The sequence below is a fragment of the Tachysurus vachellii genome, chromosome 20 (assembly GCF_030014155.1).
Source record: "Tachysurus vachellii isolate PV-2020 chromosome 20, HZAU_Pvac_v1, whole genome shotgun sequence".
Lineage (NCBI taxonomy): Eukaryota > Metazoa > Chordata > Actinopteri > Siluriformes > Bagridae > Tachysurus > Tachysurus vachellii.
Genome location: NC_083479.1, coordinates 17158634 through 17180038, shown reverse-complemented (window position 1 = coordinate 17180038; position 21405 = coordinate 17158634). Strand labels below are relative to the sequence as shown.

The window sequence follows — 21405 nt, the reverse complement described above, 5'->3', positions numbered from 1 at the left end:
TTGTTGAGTTGGTTGTGTATGTGGTTGGTGTATCTGTGGTGGTTAAGGCTACAGCAGTTGTTGAGTTGGTTGTGTATGTGGTTGGTGTATCTGTGGTGGTTAAGGCTACAGCAGTTGTTGAGTTGGTTGTGTATGTGGTTGGTGTATCTGTGGTGGTTAAGGCTTCAGCAGTTGTTGAGTTGGTTGTGTATGTGGTTGGTGTATCTGTGGTGGATGTTGTTTCAGCAGATGTTGCATTGGCTGTGATTTCAACAGACTGTGTCAATGCGGTGGGTTTTGCTGTGGGTGGTTAAACAAAGCAAAAACAATCATTTCAAATTTTAGATTTTAAAAAACTTGATGCCAAACTCAAACACAAGAATCGTGTCAAATCCCAAGTTGGACAAGATATAGTAATCACATGGCATGCTGGTGAGTTGCATGCATATTTGAAATGTTGCCTATCTGGTTTATCTCCACTTAACCAACATTATCTATTGTTTTGTATATTGTATTGAGTATAAACCACACTGGTAGTGGTGCATGTACTTTATATTGTATTGGAACAGCAAATTAGCCAGAAAGCAGTGCATGTATCTAGCTTTTGATCCACAAGCATGTTAATCACAATTTCTGAGGAACAAGAATTTGTAGACATATTTATAGAAACTTCAACTGAGTGCTAATCTCTATTTTGAAACCACCTGAAGACTTTAGAGTAAATGGACTGATCTATCAAATGTTTTAAGCTCTATATAGATCAGATATATGCGTAGTGTGCTTAAAAGAAGGAGGTGTTTTTTACCTGTGGGTGTTACAGCTGCACATGTATCATTATCTATGAATTAAAAAACAAAAGCAGGATTAAAACTGAAAAAAAAAAAAAAAAAAATAGAACAAATTTTTTGTATATTTTGTATCTTTCATTCTATCAAGCTATGCATGTCTATATACCAACCATTAACCAGATAGAAATGTTTATGGTATACTAACAATCGAATTAAAGGCACATGCTGATTTTTTATGTTACATGTTATACTAACCGGTCAATTTGTGGGTTGGTTGGCAGAAAGGTCCATCATTTGGAACAGCGTTGATGCAGCCACAGGAATCATTAGTGACATCATTACAGGAGCCGTATAAAGAGCACTTTTCACACGGCCAGAAACACTGATCCTCACACCTGCACTGATATTCAGTACCATTCAAACTGCACACTATGGAACAGAAAATCATGACAATGTTTGTTTTACTACATATTTTAAGGTAATACCATTACACTTAAATCACTTTTACAATAGGTAAAGTAATCTTTAAAATGTTTGATTGTATTACAAATCTCAGGTCTATAACATTAACACACTGTGAGATTAAGCAGACAGAGAAAAGTCAGTAACCTGTAGTGATGTTCATTTCAGTCATATTAATTGTAGTATTTTTGGAGGGTGAACTGAGTGTTGATGAAAAGTTCCTCAGTAACATCAAGACTGTTCTATCTACTGCATCAATCTCGATCTCAATCAGATATTCAGCTGAGGGAAAAGTGAAAAGAAATTTTTGCATAAGAATACTACATTATAGGCAAAAATACAAAGGATCACCTATCATCTTTTTAACTGAATATTTTCTTGTAGTTTTTGGAGTGTTTTTGTTTTACCTGTTGGGCTTAAAGCTGGACACAAAGCTTTATCTATCAAATAACAAGAACAGGATGATGAAAAAGTACAAAATGATGGGTTTGCCCTAGTCTCACTTAGTTAATATTATCAAATGAAACCAAGACATAAATATCCAGAGAATATAATTTATAAAGCATTCATCAAAATTATTTTTCAGTTTAACAGACCATACATACTAGACAGCTCATTGATTGGTTGGCAAAAGTGTTCATCATTTGGAAGATCATTGATGCAGCCACATGAGTATCCGTTGACATGATCACAAGATCCATATAGTGTGCACTTTTCACATGGCCAGAAATACTGATCCTCACACCTGCACTGATATTTATTACCATTCAAACTGCACACTGTGGAATGGAAAATTAGGTCAATAAATCGCTATAACACCGGTTTAATAAAATCACACACTGTGATTGGGACAGAAAATCATGACAATATTTGTTTTACTACATGTTTTAAGGTAATGCCATTACATCTCTTTTACATTAGGTAAAGTAATTAAAATGTTTGACTATACTGCAAAACTCAGGTCTATAACATTAACACACTGTGAGATTAAGCAGACAGAGAAAAGTCAGTAACCTGTAGTGATGTTCATTTCAGTCATATTAATTGTAGTATTTTTGGAGGGTGAACTGAGTGTTGATGAAAAGTTCCTCAGTAACATCAAGACTGTTCTATCTACTGCATCAATCTCTATCTCAATCAGATATTCAGCTGAGGAAAAAAGTGAAAAGAAATTTTTGCATACAGTAAGAATACTACATTATAGGCAAAAATACAAAGATCACCTTTTTTAACTAAATATTTTCTTGTAGTTATTGAAGTGTGTTTGTTTTACCTGTTGGTCTTAAAGCTGGACACAAAGCTTTATCTATCAAGTAACAAGAAGAGGATGATAAAAAAGTACAAAATGATGGGTTTGCCTTAGTCTCAGTTAGTTACAATATCACAATATTATAAAATGAAACCAAGACTTAAATATCTAGAGAATATAATTTAAAAAGCATTCATCAAAATTATTTTTGAGTTCAACACATCATACATACTAGTCAGCTCACTGATTGGTTGGCAGAAGTGTCCATCATTTGGAAGAGTGTTGATGCAACCACATGAGACATTGATGACATCATCACAAGATCCATATAGTGTGCACTTTTCACACGGCCAGAAATACTGATCCTCACACCTGCACTGATATTCAGTACCATTCAAACTGCACACTGTGGAACAGAAAACCATGACAGTGGTTTTTTTTTTTGTTTTTTTGCTAAAACATTCAAACATAATGTCAGTGCATAACTATTACAATAGGCAAAGACAATCGCTAAAATGTTCTAAAAGACAGTTACCTGTAGTGATGGTCATTTCACTCATATTCATGTTACTATTCATGGCGGGTGAACTGAGTGTCGTTAAAAGGTTTTTAATTTGTTTCAGGACTGTTCTATCTACTGCATCAATCTCAAACTCAATCAGATATTCAGCTGAAGGAAAGGAAGACAAATGCATTATTGTAGCCTAAATTACAAATTGAAGCAACTCAACTAAGAATTTTGAAATATTCTTGTCATAACTGGTGTGTTTGTTGTACCTGTAGGTGTTACAGATGGACAGGTAGAGTTATCTATCAAGTGAAAATAACAGCATGATTAAAAAGGACTAAAAAGTATGATTTAATAAACCATCATTCATGAGAACTATCACTTTTAAACATGTTTAGTGATAAACAGACTTATATGTTTACAGCGCATTATTTTTATACAGATATTGTTCAGAAAGCATATATGGAAGAACTATTGAGAATGCAGCCATCATACACCTGTATTATTAATGTAATAGTATCATACATACTAGTCAGCTCACTGATTGGTTGGCAGAAGTGTCCATCATTTGGAAAAGTATTGATGCAGCCACATGAGACATTGGTGACGTCATCACAAGATCCATATAGTGTGCACTTTTCACACGGCCAGAAATACTGATCCTCACACCTGCACTGATATTTATTACCATTCAAACTGCACACTGTGGAACAGAAAATCAGCCCTATAAACCGCTATAACACCGGTCTAAAAGAATTACTGTACAATCACTTTGACTGGGTTACAGCAGACAGAGAAAAGTCAGTTACCTGTAGTGATGTTCAATTCCGTTATATTGATGTTATTCTGTATGAAAATTGAACTGAGTGTCGCTGAAAGGATCCTAAGTTCGTTCTGGAGAGTTATATCTAGTGCAGCGATCTCAATTTCAAACAGATAGTCAGCTGAAGGAAAGGTGAAAAGAAATTCTTTACATTCTATATCATTGTAGTCTAGTTACAAACCAAAAGAACGTTCTCGTAATTATTGGAGTGTGTTGAGATTACCTGTGGGTGTAACAGCTGGACATGTAAAGCTATCTATGAAGTGAAAACAACAGCATGACTAAGATACAATAGAGTTTATTTACTGTACTCTTACATAGAGAACTTTATGATAAGAAACAGATACCAACATGGTGACTGCAACACAATGTTTACTTTCTAGATAATATAATCTGTTTTGTTTTTTTAGAAGTATTGAAAGAGTATCCATCAGACATGCTTTTTTTAAGTTTCATATCATACGTACTATTCAGCTCATTGATTGATTGACAGAAGTGTCCATCATTTGGTAGCGAATTGATGCAGCCACATGAGACATTGGTGACATCATCACAAGATCCATATAGTGTGCACTTTTCACACGGCCAGAAATACTGATCCTCACACCTGCACTGATATTCAGTACCATTCAAACTGCACACTGTGGAACAGAAAATCATGACAATGTTTGTTTTACTGCATATTTTAAGGTAATGCCATTACATCACTTTTACAAAAGGTAAAGTAATCTCTAAACTGTTTGACTATACTGCAAAACTCAGGTCTATAACAATAACACACTGAGATTAAGCAGACAGAGAAAAGTCAGTAACCTGTAGTGATGTTCATTTCAGTCATATTAATTGTAGTATTTTTGGAGGGTGAACTGAGTGTTGATGAAAAGTTCCTCAGTAACATCAAGACTGTTCTATCTACTGCATCAATCTCGATCTCAAACAGATATTCAGCTGAGGAAAAAAGTGAAAAGAAATTTTTGCATACAGTAAGAATACTACATTATAGGCAAAAATACAAAGATCACCTTTTTTAACTAAATATTTTCTTGTAGTTATTGAAGTGTGTTTGTTTTACCTGTTGGTCTTAAAGCTGGACACAAAGCTTTATCTATCAAGTAACAAGAAGAGGATGATAAAAAAGTACAAAATGATGGGTTTGCCTTAGTCTCAGTTAGTTACAATATCACAATATTATAAAATGAAACCAAGACTTAAATATCTAGAGAATATAATTTAAAAAGCATTCATCAAAATTATTTTTGAGTTCAACAGATCATACATACTAGTCAGCTCACTGATTGGTTGGCAGAAGTGTCCATCATTTGGAAGAGTGTTGATGCAACAACATGAGACATTGGTGACATCATCACAAGATCCATATAGTGTGCACTTTTCACACGGCCAGAAATACTGATCCTCACACCTGCACTGATATTCAGTACCATTCAAACTGCACACTGTGGAACAGAAAATCATGACAATGTTTGTTTTACTACATATTTTAAGGTAATACCATTATATCTCTTTTACAATAGGTAAAGTAATCTCTAAACTGTTTGACTGTATTACAAAACTCAGGTCTATAACATTAACACACTGTGAGATTAAGCAGACAGAGAAAAGTCAGTAACCTGTAGTGATGTTCATTTCAGTCATATTAATTGTAGTATTTTTGGAGGGTGAACTGAATGTTGATGAAAAGTTCCTCAGTAACATCAAGACTGTTCTATCTACTGCATCAATCTCGATCTCAATCAGATATTCAGCTGAGGGAAAAGTGAAAAGAAATATTTGCATAAGTATACTACATTATAGGCAAAAATGCAAAGGATCACCTTTTTTAACTGAATATTTTCTTTAGTTATTGAAGTGTTTTTGTTTTACCTGTTGGTCTTAAAGCTGGACACAAAGCTTTATCTATCAAGTAATAAGAACAGGATGATGAAAAGGTACAAAATGATGGGTTTGCCCTAGTCTCACTTAGTTAATATTATCAAATGAAACCAAGACATAAATATATAGAGAATATAATTTATAAAGCATTCATCAAAATTATTTTTAAGTTTAACAGACCATACATACTAGATAGCTCATTGATTGGTTGACAAAAGTGTTCATCATTTGGAAGATCATTGATGCAGCCACATGAGTATCCGTTGACATGATCACAAGATCCATATAGTGTGCACTTTTCACATGGCCAGAAATACTGATCCTCACACCTGCACTGATATTTATTACCATTCAAACTGCACACTGTGGAATGGAAAATTAGGTCAATAAATCGCTATAACACCGGTTTAAAAAATCACACACTGTGATTGAGGTACAGAAGACAGAGAAAAGTCAGGTACCTGTAGTGATGTTCATTTCTGTCATAATGACGTTACCATGTCTGAACGGTGAACTGAGTGTTCCTGAAAGGTTCTTCAATAGCATCAAATCTGTCATATCTACTGCATCAATCTCCATCTCAATCAGATATTCAGCTAAGTGAAAGATGAAAAGAAATTCAGAATAAATATTGCATATTGTTGTAGTTAAATTTGCAAAATAATGGAAACATCATACTTTTTGGAGTATAAAGATTTTACCTGTGGGTGTTAGAGCTGGACATGTAGAGTTATCTGTAAATTAAAACCAACTGTATTATTAAAAAGTACTAAGAAACACTGTTTATTTACCCAAGGCTCAATTAGAGAACTTTCCTCTATGAAACATAACTTCAAATGGGTTAATATCTAGAGCAAATATAATGTTTTTAACTTGCATTAATATCTGGCCATTTGTTGTTAATTTTTTACATTTGTGTTGAACAGTGCTTTAAAATTTGACCATTAAGACAAACATATTTCAGAAAATCATTCAAACCATCTAATGTATTATAAGAAGTATTGAAAATGCATCCATCAGAAACCTTGATATTACAGATAATACATATTAGTCAGCTCACTGATTGGTTGGCAGAAGTGTCCATCATTTGGTAGAGTATTGATGCAGCCACATGAGACATTGGTGACGTCATCACAAGATCCATATAGTGTGCACTTTTCACACGGCCAGAAATACTGATCCTCACACCTGCACTGATATTCAGTACCATTCAAACTGCACACTGTGGAACAGAAAATCATGACAATGTTTGTTTTACTGCATATTTTAAGGTAATACCATTACATCACTTTTACAATAGGTAAAGTAATCTCTAAACTGTTTGACTGTATTACAAAACTCAGGTCTATAACATTAACACACTGTGAGATTAAGCAGACAGAGAAAAGTCAGTAACCTGTAGTGATGTTCATTTCAGTCATATTAATTGTAGTATTTTTGGAGGGTGAACTGAGTGTTGATGAAAAGTTCCTCAGTAACATCAAGACTGTTCTATCTACTGCATCAATCTCGATCTCAATCAGATATTCAGCTGAAGGAAAGGGGAAAATACATTTTTGCATAAGTATACTATATTATAGGCAAAAATGCAAAGGATCACCATTTTTAACTGAATATTTTCTTTAGTTATTGAAGTGTTTTTGTTTTACCTGTTGGTCTTAAAGCTGGACACAAAGCTTTATCTATCAAGTAATAAGAACAGGATGAGGAAAAAGTTCAAAATGATGATTTTGCCCTAGTCTCAGTTAATATTATCAAATCAAACACATCTTCAGACATATTAAATGCAACAAAGAATTAAATATCTAGAGAATACAATTTAAAAAGCATTCATAAAGCTTATTTTTCAGTTTAACAGACCATACATACTAGTCAGCTCACTGATTGGTTGGCAGAAGTGTCCATCATTTGGAAGAGTGTTGATGCAGCCACATGGGGATTCGGTGACATCATCACAAGATCCATATAGTGTGCACTTTTCACACGGCCAGAAATACTGATCCTCACACCTGCACTGATATTCAGTACCATTCAAACTGCACACTGTGGAACAGAAAATCATGACAGTGTTTTTTTTGTTGTTGTTTTTTTTTTTTTTTGCTAAAACATTCAAACATAATGTCAGTGCATAATATTACAATAGGCAAAGACAATCGCTAAAATGTTCTAAAAGACAGTTACCTGTAGTGATGGTCATTTCACTCATATTGATGTTACTATTCATGGCGGGTGAACTGAGTGTCGTTAAAAGGTTTCTAATTTGATTCAGGACTGTTCTATCTACTGCATCAATCTCAAACTCAATCAGATATTCAGCTGAAGGAAAGGAAGACAAATGTATTATTGTAGCCTAAATTACAAATTGAAGCAACTCAACTAAGAATTTTTAAATATTCTTGTCATAACTGGTGTGTTTGTTGTACCTGTGGGTGTTACAGATGGACAGTTAGAGTTATCTATGAAGTGAAAATAACAGCATGATTAAAAAGGACTAAAAAGTATGATTTAATAAACCATCATTCATGAGAACTATCACTTTTAAACATGTTTAGTGATAAACAGACTTATATGTTTACAGCGCATTATTTTTATACAGATATTGTTCAGAAAGCATATATGGAAGAACTATTGAGAATGCAGCCATCATACACCTGTATTATTAATGTAATAGTATTGACCTACAGGGCGCCGGTGGAAATTGGGCTACTGTTGGTCGAAGGAGTAGAGGAGGGAGGAGAGTGCACAGACAGAGAGAGAAGAGGAAAGGTAAGAGTGTAGGACTGAGAATAGGGACTCTGAATGTTGGTACTATGACAGGGAAAGGTAGAGAGCTGGCTGATATGATGGAGAGAAGGAAGGTGGATATACTGTGTGTACAGGAGACCAAGTGGAAGGGTAGCAAGGCTCGTAGTATAGGAGCAGGATTCAAGCTGTTTTATTTTGGTGTGGATAGTAAGAGAAATGGGGTAGGTGTGGTCCTGAAGGAGGAGTTTGTGAGGAATGTTCTGGAGGTGAAGAGAGTGTCAGACAGGGTGATGAGTCTGAAGTTAGAGATTGAAGGGGTGATGTTGAATGTTGTTAGTGGTTATGCCCCGCAGGTAGGTTGTGAGTTAGAGGAGAAAGAGAGATTCTGGTGTGAATTCGATGAGGTGATTGAGAGTATTCCCAAGGGTGAGAGAGTGGTGATAGGAGCGGATTTTAATGGACATGTTGGTGAGGGGAACACAGGTGATGAGGAGGTGATGGGCAAGTTTGGAGTTAAGGAAAGGAACCTTGAAGGACAGATGGTAGTAGACTTTGCTAAGAGGATGGACATGGCTGTGGTTAACACGTATTTTCAGAAGAGGGAGGAACATAGAGTGACTTACAAGAGTGGAGGTAGGAGAACACAGGTAGACTACATCCTTTGTAGAAGAGGCAATCTGAAAGAGATTAGTGACTGTAAAGTGGTAGTGGGAGAGAGTGTAGCCAGACAGCATAGGATGGTGGTGTGTAGGATGACTCTGATGGTCTGTAAGAGGAAGAGGTCAAAGATAGAGAAGAAAACTAAGTGGTGGAAGCTGAAAAAGGAGGAATGTTGTGAGGAATTTAGACAGAAGTTGAGGCAGGCTCTGGGTGGTCAGGTAGTGCTGCCGGATGACTGGGAAACTACAGCAGAAGTGATCAGGGAGACAGGGAGAAAGGTGCTGGGTGTGTCATCTGGAAGGAGGAAAGAAGATAAGGAGACTTGGTGGTGGAATGAGGAAGTTCAGGATAGTATCCAGAGGAAGAGATTAGCCAAGAAGAAGTGGGATATGGACAGGACTGAAGAGAATAGACAGGATTACAAGGAGTTACAGCGCAGAGTGAAGAGGGAGGTGTCTAAGGCCAAGCAGAAGGCATATGACGAGTTGTACACTAGGTTAGACACTAGAGAAGGAGAGAAGGACTTGTACAGGTTAGCTAGACAGAGGGATCGAGATGGGAAGGATGTGCAGCAAGTTAGAATTATTAAGGATAGAGATGGAAGGGTGCTCACAAGTGAGGAGAGTGTACAGAGGAGATGGAAGGAATACTTTGAGGAGCTGATGAATGAGGAAAATAAGAGGGAAAAAAGAGTAGAAGGGGTGAACTCTGTGGAACAGGAAGTAGATAAGATTAGAAAGGATGAAGTCAGGAAGACTTTGAAGAGGATGAAAAGTGGAAAGGCAGTTGGTCCTGACGACATCCCGGTAGAGGTCTGGAAGTGTCTAGGAGAGGCAGCAGTGGAATTTTTAACTAGTTTGTTCAACAGGGTATTAGAAAGTGAGAGGATGCCTGAGGAATGGAGAAGGAGTGTGTTAGTGCCGATCTTTAAGAATAAGGGTGACGTGCAGAGTTGCAGCAACTATAGGGGGATAAAGTTGATGAGCCATACAATGAAGTTGTGGGAAAGAGTAGTGGAAGCTAGGTTAAGGAAGGTGGTGGAAATTTGTGAGCAGCAGTATGGCTTCATGCCCAGAAAGAGCACAACAGATGCAATTTTTGCTCTGAGAATGTTGATGGAGAAGTATAGGGATGGTCAGAGGGAGTTGCACTGTGTGTTTGTAGACTTAGAGAAAGCGTATGACAGGGTGCCAAGAGAAGAGCTGTGGTACTGTATGAGGAAGTCAGGAGTAGCAGAGAAGTATGTCAGAGTGGTGCAGGACATGTATGAGAGGAGCAGGACAGTGGTGAGGTGTGCTGTAGGTCAGACAGAGGAGTTCACAGTGGAGGTGGGACTGCATCAGGGATCGGCTCTGAGCCCCTTCCTGTTTGCTATAGTGATGGACCAGTTGTCAGAGGAGGTCAGACAGGAGTCTCCTTGGACGATGATGTTTGCAGATGACATTGTGATCTGTAGTGAGAGCAGGGAGCAGGTGGAGGAAAACCTGGAGAGGTGGAGGTTTGTGCTGGAGAGAAGAGGAATGAAAGTCAGTCGTAGTAAGACTGAGTACATGTGTGTGAATGAAAGGGAGGGAAGTGGAACAGTAAGGTTACAGGGTGAAGAGGTGAAGAAGGTACAGGAGTTTAAGTACTTGGGGTCAACAGTCCAGAGTAATGGAGAGAGTGGGAAAGAAGTAAAGAAGCGAGTGCAGGCAGGTTGGAGTGGGTGGAGAAAGGTGTCAGGAGTTCTGTGTGATAGGAAAATATCAGCAAGAATCAAGGGGAAGGTGTACAGGACAGTGGTGAGACCGGCCGTGCTGTATGGTTTAGAGACAGTGTCACTGAAGAAGAGACAGGAGTCAGAGCTTGAGGTAGCCGAACTGAAGATGTTGAGGTTCTCTTTGGGTGTGACAAGATTGGACAGGATTAGGAACGAGTACATCAGAGGGACAGCCCATGTTGGACGTTTGGGGGACAAAGTTAGGGAGGCGAGATTAAGATGGTTTGGACATGTTCAGAGGAGGGAGAGTGAGTATATTGGTAGGAGAATGTTGGACATGGAGCTGCCAGGCAGGAGGCAAAGAGGAAGGCCAAAGAGGAGGTATATGGATGTAATTAATGAGGATTTGAAGCTAGTGGGTGCAAGTGTTGAGGATGCAGAAGATAGGGTTAGGTGGAGAGAGATGATTCGCTGTGGCGACCCCTGAAGGGAAAAGCCGAAAGAAGAAGAAGAAGAAGTATCATACATACTAGTCAGCTCACTGATTGGTTGGCAGAAGTGTCCATCATTTGGAAAAGTATTGATGCAGCCACATGAGACATTGGTGACGTCATCACAAGATCCATATAGTGTGCACTTTTCACACGGCCAGAAATACTGATCCTCACACCTGCACTGATATTTATTACCATTCAAACTGCACACTGTGGAATGGAAAATCAGGTCAATGTTTGTTTTACTACATATTTTAAGGTAATACCATTACATCTCTTTTACAATAGGTAAAGTAATCTCTAAACTGTTACAATATACTATAACAATAACACACTGAGATTAAGCAGACAGAGAAAAGTCAGTAACCTGTAGTGATGTTCATTTCAGTCATATTAATTGTAGTATTTTTGGAGGTTGAACTGAGTGTTGATGAAAAGTTCCTCAGTAACATCAAGACTGTTCTATCTACTGCATCAATCTCGATCTCAATCAGATATTCAGCTGAGGGAAAAGTGAAAAGAAATTTTTGCATAAGAATACTACATAATAGGCAAAAATACAAAGGATCACCTATCATCTTTTTAACTGAATATTTTCTTGTAGTTTTTGGAGTGTTTTTGTTTTACCTGTTGGGCTTAAAGCTGGACACAAAGCTTTATCTATCAAATAACAAGAACAGGATGATGAAAAAGTACAAAATGATGGGTTTGCCCTAGTCTCACTTAGTTAATATTATCAAATGAAACCAAGACATAAATATCCAGAGAATATAATTTATAAAGCATTCATCAAAATTATTTTTCAGTTTAACAGACCATACATACTAGACAGCTCATTGATTGGTTGGCAAAAGTGTTCATCATTTGGAAGATCATTGATGCAGCCACATGAGTATCCGTTGACATGATCACAAGATCCATATAGTGTGCACTTTTCACATGGCCAGAAATACTGATCCTCACACCTGCACTGATATTTATTACCATTCAAACTGCACACTGTGGAATGGAAAATTAGGTCAATAAATCGCTATAACACCGGTTTAATAAAATCACACACTGTGATTGGGACAGAAAATCATGACAATATTTGTTTTACTACATGTTTTAAGGTAATGCCATTACATCTCTTTTACATTAGGTAAAGTAATTAAAATGTTTGACTATACTGCAAAACTCAGGTCTATAACATTAACACACTGTGAGATTAAGCAGACAGAGAAAAGTCAGTAACCTGTAGTGATGTTCATTTCAGTCATATTAATTGTAGTATTTTTGGAGGGTGAACTGAGTGTTGATGAAAAGTTCCTCAGTAACATCAAGACTGTTCTATCTACTGCATCAATCTCTATCTCAATCAGATATTCAGCTGAGGAAAAAAGTGAAAAGAAATTTTTGCATACAGTAAGAATACTACATTATAGGCAAAAATACAAAGATCACCTTTTTTAACTAAATATTTTCTTGTAGTTATTGAAGTGTGTTTGTTTTACCTGTTGGTCTTAAAGCTGGACACAAAGCTTTATCTATCAAGTAACAAGAAGAGGATGATAAAAAAGTACAAAATGATGGGTTTGCCTTAGTCTCAGTTAGTTACAATATCACAATATTATAAAATGAAACCAAGACTTAAATATCTAGAGAATATAATTTAAAAAGCATTCATCAAAATTATTTTTGAGTTCAACACATCATACATACTAGTCAGCTCACTGATTGGTTGGCAGAAGTGTCCATCATTTGGAAGAGTGTTGATGCAACCACATGAGACATTGGTGACATCATCACAAGATCCATATAGTGTGCACTTTTCACACGGCCAGAAATACTGATCCTCACACCTGCACTGATATTCAGTACCATTCAAACTGCACACTGTGGAACAGAAAACCATGACAGTGGTTTTTTTTTTGTTTTTTTGCTAAAACATTCAAACATAATGTCAGTGCATAACTATTACAATAGGCAAAGACAATCGCTAAAATGTTCTAAAAGACAGTTACCTGTAGTGATGGTCATTTCACTCATATTGATGTTACTATTCATGGCGGGTGAACTGAGTGTCGTTAAAAGGTTTTTAATTTGTTTCAGGACTGTTCTATCTACTGCATCAATCTCAAACTCAATCAGATATTCAGCTGAAGGAAAGGAAGACAAATGTATTATTGTAGCCTAAATTACAAATTGAAGCAACTCAACTAAGAATTTTGAAATATTCTTGTCATAACTGGTGTGTTTGTTGTACCTGTAGGTGTTACAGATGGACAGGTAGAGTTATCTATGAAGTGAAAATAACAGCATGATTAAAAAGGACTAAAAAGTATGATTTAATAAACCATCATTCATGAGAACTATCACTTTTAAACATGTTTAGTGATAAACAGACTTATATGTTTACAGTGCATTATTTTTATACAGATATCGTTCAGAAAGCATATATGGAAGAACTATTGAGAATGCAGCCATCATACACCTGTATTATTAATGTAATAGTATCATACATACTAGTCAGCTCACTGATTGGTTGGCAGAAGTGTCCATCATTTGGAAAAGTATTGATGCAGCCACATGAGACATTGGTGACGTCATCACAAGATCCATATAGTGTGCACTTTTCACACGGCCAGAAATACTGATCCTCACACCTGCACTGATATTTATTACCATTCAAACTGCACACTGTGGAACAGAAAATCAGCCCTATAAACCGCTATAACACCGGTCTAAAAGAATTACTGTACAATCACTTTGACTGGGTTACAGCAGACAGAGAAAAGTCAGTTACCTGTAGTGATGTTCAATTCCGTTATATTGATGTTATTCTGTATGAAAATTGAACTGAGTGTCGCTGAAAGGATCCTAAGTTCGTTCTGGAGAGTTATATCTAGTGCAGCGATCTCAATTTCAAACAGATAGTCAGCTGAAGGAAAGGTGAAAAGAAATTCTTTACATTCTATATCATTGTAGTCTAGTTACAAACCAAAAGAACGTTCTCGTAATTATTGGAGTGTGTTGAGATTACCTGTGGGTGTAACAGCTGGACATGTAAAGCTATCTATGAAGTGAAAACAACAGCATGACTAAGATACAATAGAGTTTATTTACTGTATTCTTAAATAGAGAACTTTATGATAAGAAACAGATACCAACATGGTGACTGCAACACAATGTTTACTTTCTAGATAATATAATCTGTTTTGTTTTTTTAGAAGTATTGAAAGAGTATCCATCAGACATGCTTTTTTTAAGTTTCATATCATACGTACTATTCAGCTCATTGATTGATTGACAGAAGTGTCCATCATTTGGTAGCGAATTGATGCAGCCACATGAGACATTGGTGACATCATCACAAGATCCATATAGTGTGCACTTTTCACACGGCCAGAAATACTGATCCTCACACCTGCACTGATATTCAGTACCATTCAAACTGCACACTGTGGAACAGAAAATCATGACAATGTTTGTTTTACTGCATATTTTAAGGTAATGCCATTACATCACTTTTACAAAAGGTAAAGTAATCTCTAAACTGTTTGACTATACTGCAAAACTCAGGTCTATAACAATAACACACTGAGATTAAGCAGACAGAGAAAAGTCAGTAACCTGTAGTGATGTTCATTTCAGTCATATTAATTGTAGTATTTTTGGAGGGTGAACTGAGTGTTGATGAAAAGTTCCTCAGTAACATCAAGACTGTTCTATCTACTGCATCAATCTCGATCTCAAACAGATATTCAGCTGAGGAAAAAAGTGAAAAGAAATTTTTGCATACAGTAAGAATACTACATTATAGGCAAAAATACAAAGATCACCTTTTTTAACTAAATATTTTCTTGTAGTTATTGAAGTGTGTTTGTTTTACCTGTTGGTCTTAAAGCTGGACACAAAGCTTTATCTATCAAGTAACAAGAAGAGGATGATAAAAAAGTACAAAATGATGGGTTTGCCTTAGTCTCAGTTAGTTACAATATCACAATATTATAAAATGAAACCAAGACTTAAATATCTAGAGAATATAATTTAAAAAGCATTCATCAAAATTATTTTTGAGTTCAACAGATCATACATACTAGTCAGCTCACTGATTGGTTGGCAGAAGTGTCCATCATTTGGAAGAGTGTTGATGCAACAACATGAGACATTGGTGACATCATCACAAGATCCATATAGTGTGCACTTTTCACACGGCCAGAAATACTGATCCTCACACCTGCACTGATATTCAGTACCATTCAAACTGCACACTGTGGAACAGAAAATCATGACAATGTTTGTTTTACTACATATTTTAAGGTAATACCATTATATCTCTTTTACAATAGGTAAAGTAATCTCTAAACTGTTTGACTGTATTACAAAACTCAGGTCTATAACATTAACACACTGTGAGATTAAGCAGACAGAGAAAAGTCAGTAACCTGTAGTGATGTTCATTTCAGTCATATTAATTGTAGTATTTTTGGAGGGTGAACTGAATGTTGATGAAAAGTTCCTCAGTAACATCAAGACTGTTCTATCTACTGCATCAATCTCGATCTCAATCAGATATTCAGCTGAGGGAAAAGTGAAAAGAAATATTTGCATAAGTATACTACATTATAGGCAAAAATGCAAAGGATCACCTTTTTTAACTGAATATTTTCTTTAGTTATTGAAGTGTTTTTGTTTTACCTGTTGGTCTTAAAGCTGGACACAAAGCTTTATCTATCAAGTAATAAGAACAGGATGATGAAAAGGTACAAAATGATGGGTTTGCCCTAGTCTCACTTAGTTAATATTATCAAATGAAACCAAGACATAAATATATAGAGAATATAATTTATAAAGCATTCATCAAAATTATTTTTAAGTTTAACAGACCATACATACTAGATAGCTCATTGATTGGTTGACAAAAGTGTTCATCATTTGGAAGATCATTGATGCAGCCACATGAGTATCCGTTGACATGATCACAAGATCCATATAGTGTGCACTTTTCACATGGCCAGAAATACTGATCCTCACACCTGCACTGATATTTATTACCATTCAAACTGCACACTGTGGAATGGAAAATTAGGTCAATAAATCGCTATAACACCGGTTTAAAAAATCACACACTGTGATTGAGGTACAGAAGACAGAGAAAAGTCAGGTACCTGTAGTGATGTTCATTTCTGTCATAATGACGTTACCATGTCTGAACGGTGAACTGAGTGTTCCTGAAAGGTTCTTCAATAGCATCAAATCTGTCATATCTACTGCATCAATCTCCATCTCAATCAGATATTCAGCTAAGTGAAAGATGAAAAGAAATTCAGAATAAATATTGCATATTGTTGTAGTTAAATTTGCAAAATAATGGAAACATCATACTTTTTGGAGTATAAAGATTTTACCTGTGGGTGTTAGAGCTGGACATGTAGAGTTATCTGTAAATTAAAACCAACTGTATTATTAAAAAGTACTAAGAAACACTGTTTATTTACCCAAGGCTCAATTAGAGAACTTTCCTCTATGAAACATAACTTCAAATGGGTTAATATCTAGAGCAAATATAATGTTTTTAACTTGCATTAATATCTGGCCATTTGTTGTTAATTTTTTACATTTGTGTTGAACAGTGCTTTAAAATTTGACCATTAAGACAAACATATTTCAGAAAATCATTCAAACCATCTAATGTATTATAAGAAGTATTGAAAATGCATCCATCAGAAACCTTGATATTACAGATAATACATATTAGTCAGCTCACTGATTGGTTGGCAGAAGTGTCCATCATTTGGTAGAGTATTGATGCAGCCACATGAGACATTGGTGACGTCATCACAAGATCCATATAGTGTGCACTTTTCACACGGCCAGAAATACTGATCCTCACACCTGCACTGATATTCAGTACCATTCAAACTGCACACTGTGGAACAGAAAATCATGACAATGTTTGTTTTACTGCATATTTTAAGGTAATACCATTACATCACTTTTACAATAGGTAAAGTAATCTCTAAACTGTTTGACTGTATTACAAAACTCAGGTCTATAACATTAACACACTGTGAGATTAAGCAGACAGAGAAAAGTCAGTAACCTGTAGTGATGTTCATTTCAGTCATATTAATTGTAGTATTTTTGGAGGGTGAACTGAGTGTTGATGAAAAGTTCCTCAGTAACATCAAGACTGTTCTATCTACTGCATCAATCTCGATCTCAATCAGATATTCAGCTGAAGGAAAGGGGAAAATACATTTTTGCATAAGTATACTATATTATAGGCAAAAATGCAAAGGATCACCATTTTTAACTGAATATTTTCTTTAGTTATTGAAGTGTTTTTGTTTTACCTGTTGGTCTTAAAGCTGGACACAAAGCTTTATCTATCAAGTAATAAGAACAGGATGAGGAAAAAGTTCAAAATGATGATTTTGCCCTAGTCTCAGTTAATATTATCAAATCAAACACATCTTCAGACATATTAAATGCAACAAAGAATTAAATATCTAGAGAATACAATTTAAAAAGCATTCATAAAGCTTATTTTTCAGTTTAACAGACCATACATACTAGTCAGCTCACTGATTGGTTGGCAGAAGTGTCCATCATTTGGAAGAGTGTTGATGCAGCCACATGGGGATTCGGTGACATCATCACAAGATCCATATAGTGTGCACTTTTCACACGGCCAGAAATACTGATCCTCACACCTGCACTGATATTCAGTACCATTCAAACTGCACACTGTGGAACAGAAAATCATGACAGTGTTTTTTTTGTTGTTGTTTTTTTTTTTTTTTGCTAAAACATTCAAACATAATGTCAGTGCATAATATTACAATAGGCAAAGACAATCGCTAAAATGTTCTAAAAGACAGTTACCTGTAGTGATGGTCATTTCACTCATATTGATGTTACTATTCATGGCGGGTGAACTGAGTGTCGTTAAAAGGTTTCTAATTTGATTCAGGACTGTTCTATCTACTGCATCAATCTCAAACTCAATCAGATATTCAGCTGAAGGAAAGGAAGACAAATGTATTATTGTAGCCTAAATTACAAATTGAAGCAACTCAACTAAGAATTTTTAAATATTCTTGTCATAACTGGTGTGTTTGTTGTACCTGTGGGTGTTACAGATGGACAGTTAGAGTTATCTATGAAGTGAAAATAACAGCATGATTAAAAAGGACTAAAAAGTATGATTTAATAAACCATCATTCATGAGAACTATCACTTTTAAACATGTTTAGTGATAAACAGACTTATATGTTTACAGCGCATTATTTTTATACAGATATTGTTCAGAAAGCATATATGGAAGAACTATTGAGAATGCAGCCATCATACACCTGTATTATTAATGTAATAGTATTGACCTACAGGGCGCCGGTGGAAATTGGGCTACTGTTGGTCGAAGGAGTAGAGGAGGGAGGAGAGTGCACAGACAGAGAGAGAAGAGGAAAGGTAAGAGTGTAGGACTGAGAATAGGGACTCTGAATGTTGGTACTATGACAGGGAAAGGTAGAGAGCTGGCTGATATGATGGAGAGAAGGAAGGTGGATATACTGTGTGTACAGGAGACCAAGTGGAAGGGTAGCAAGGCTCGTAGTATAGGAGCAGGATTCAAGCTGTTTTATTTTGGTGTGGATAGTAAGAGAAATGGGGTAGGTGTGGTCCTGAAGGAGGAGTTTGTGAGGAATGTTCTGGAGGTGAAGAGAGTGTCAGACAGGGTGATGAGTCTGAAGTTAGAGATTGAAGGGGTGATGTTGAATGTTGTTAGTGGTTATGCCCCGCAGGTAGGTTGTGAGTTAGAGGAGAAAGAGAGATTCTGGTGTGAATTCGATGAGGTGATTGAGAGTATTCCCAAGGGTGAGAGAGTGGTGATAGGAGCGGATTTTAATGGACATGTTGGTGAGGGGAACACAGGTGATGAGGAGGTGATGGGCAAGTTTGGAGTTAAGGAAAGGAACCTTGAAGGACAGATGGTAGTAGACTTTGCTAAGAGGATGGACATGGCTGTGGTTAACACGTATTTTCAGAAGAGGGAGGAACATAGAGTGACTTACAAGAGTGGAGGTAGGAGAACACAGGTAGACTACATCCTTTGTAGAAGAGGCAATCTGAAAGAGATTAGTGACTGTAAAGTGGTAGTGGGAGAGAGTGTAGCCAGACAGCATAGGATGGTGGTGTGTAGGATGACTCTGATGGTCTGTAAGAGGAAGAGGTCAAAGATAGAGAAGAAAACTAAGTGGTGGAAGCTGAAAAAGGAGGAATGTTGTGAGGAATTTAGACAGAAGTTGAGGCAGGCTCTGGGTGGTCAGGTAGTGCTGCCGGATGACTGGGAAACTACAGCAGAAGTGATCAGGGAGACAGGGAGAAAGGTGCTGGGTGTGTCATCTGGAAGGAGGAAAGAAGATAAGGAGACTTGGTGGTGGAATGAGGAAGTTCAGGATAGTATCCAGAGGAAGAGATTAGCCAAGAAGAAGTGGGATATGGACAGGACTGAAGAGAATAGACAGGATTACAAGGAGTTACAGCGCAGAGTGAAGAGGGAGGTGTCTAAGGCCAAGCAGAAGGCATATGACGAGTTGTACACTAGGTTAGACACTAGAGAAGGAGAGAAGGACTTGTACAGGTTAGCTAGACAGAGGGATCGAGATGGGAAGGATGTGCAGCAAGTTAGAATTATTAAGGATAGAGATGGAAGGGTGCTCACAAGTGAGGAGAGTGTACAGAGGAGATGGAAGGAATACTTTGAGGAGCTGATGAATGAGGAAAATAAGAGGGAAAAAAGAGTAGAAGGGGTGAACTCTGTGGAACAGGAAGTAGATAAGATTAGAAAGGATGAAGTCAGGAAGACTTTGAAGAGGATGAAAAGTGGAAAGGCAGTTGGTCCTGACGACATCCCGGTAGAGGTCTGGAAGTGTCTAGGAGAGGCAGCAGTGGAATTTTTAACTAGTTTGTTCAACAGGGTATTAGAAAGTGAGAGGATGCCTGAGGAATGGAGAAGGAGTGTGTTAGTGCCGATCTTTAAGAATAAGGGTGACGTGCAGAGTTGCAGCAACTATAGGGGGATAAAGTTGATGAGCCATACAATGAAGTTGTGGGAAAGAGTAGTGGAAGCTAGGTTAAGGAAGGTGGTGGAAATTTGTGAGCAGCAGTATGGCTTCATGCCCAGAAAGAGCACAACAGATGCAATTTTTGCTCTGAGAATGTTGATGGAGAAGTATAGGGATGGTCAGAGGGAGTTGCACTGTGTGTTTGTAGACTTAGAGAAAGCGTATGACAGGGTGCCAAGAGAAGAGCTGTGGTGCTGTATGAGGAAGTCAGGAGTAGCAGAGAAGTATGTCAGAGTGGTGCAGGACATGTATGAGAGGAGCAGGACAGTGGTGAGGTGTGCTGTAGGTCAGACAGAGGAGTTCACAGTGGAGGTGGGACTGCATCAGGGATCGGCTCTGAGCCCCTTCCTGTTTGCTATAGTGATGGACCAGTTGTCAGAGGAGGTCAGACAGGAGTCTCCTTGGACGATGATGTTTGCAGATGACATTGTGATCTGTAGTGAGAGCAGGGAGCAGGTGGAGGAAAACCTGGAGAGGTGGAGGTTTGTGCTGGAGAGAAGAGGAATGAAAGTCAGTCGTAGTAAGACTGAGTACATGTGTGTGAATGAAAGGGAGGGAAGTGGAACAGTAAGGTTACAGGGTGAAGAGGTGAAGAAGGTACAGGAGTTTAAGTACTTGGGGTCAACAGTCCAGAGTAATGGAGAGAGTGGGAAAGAAGTAAAGAAGCGAGTGCAGGCAGGTTGGAGTGGGTGGAGAAAGGTGTCAGGAGTTCTGTGTGATAGGAAAATATCAGCAAGAATCAAGGGGAAGGTGTACAGGACAGTGGTGAGACCGGCCGTGCTGTATGGTTTAGAGACAGTGTCACTGAAGAAGAGACAGGAGTCAGAGCTTGAGGTAGCCGAACTGAAGATGTTGAGGTTCTCTTTGGGTGTGACAAGATTGGACAGGATTAGGAACGAGTACATCAGAGGGACAGCCCATGTTGGACGTTTGGGGGACAAAGTTAGGGAGGCGAGATTAAGATGGTTTGGACATGTTCAGAGGAGGGAGAGTGAGTA

At 37.3% G+C, this 21405-nt stretch overlaps 1 protein-coding gene across 1 annotated transcript in view; it reads right to left on the bottom strand.

Annotated features, from left to right (window-relative positions):
* LOC132863711 (adhesion G protein-coupled receptor F5-like) overlaps window positions 1-21405 on the bottom strand; it is a 44780-nt gene that overhangs the window by 6645 nt on the left and 16730 nt on the right. The window lies entirely within an intron of this gene.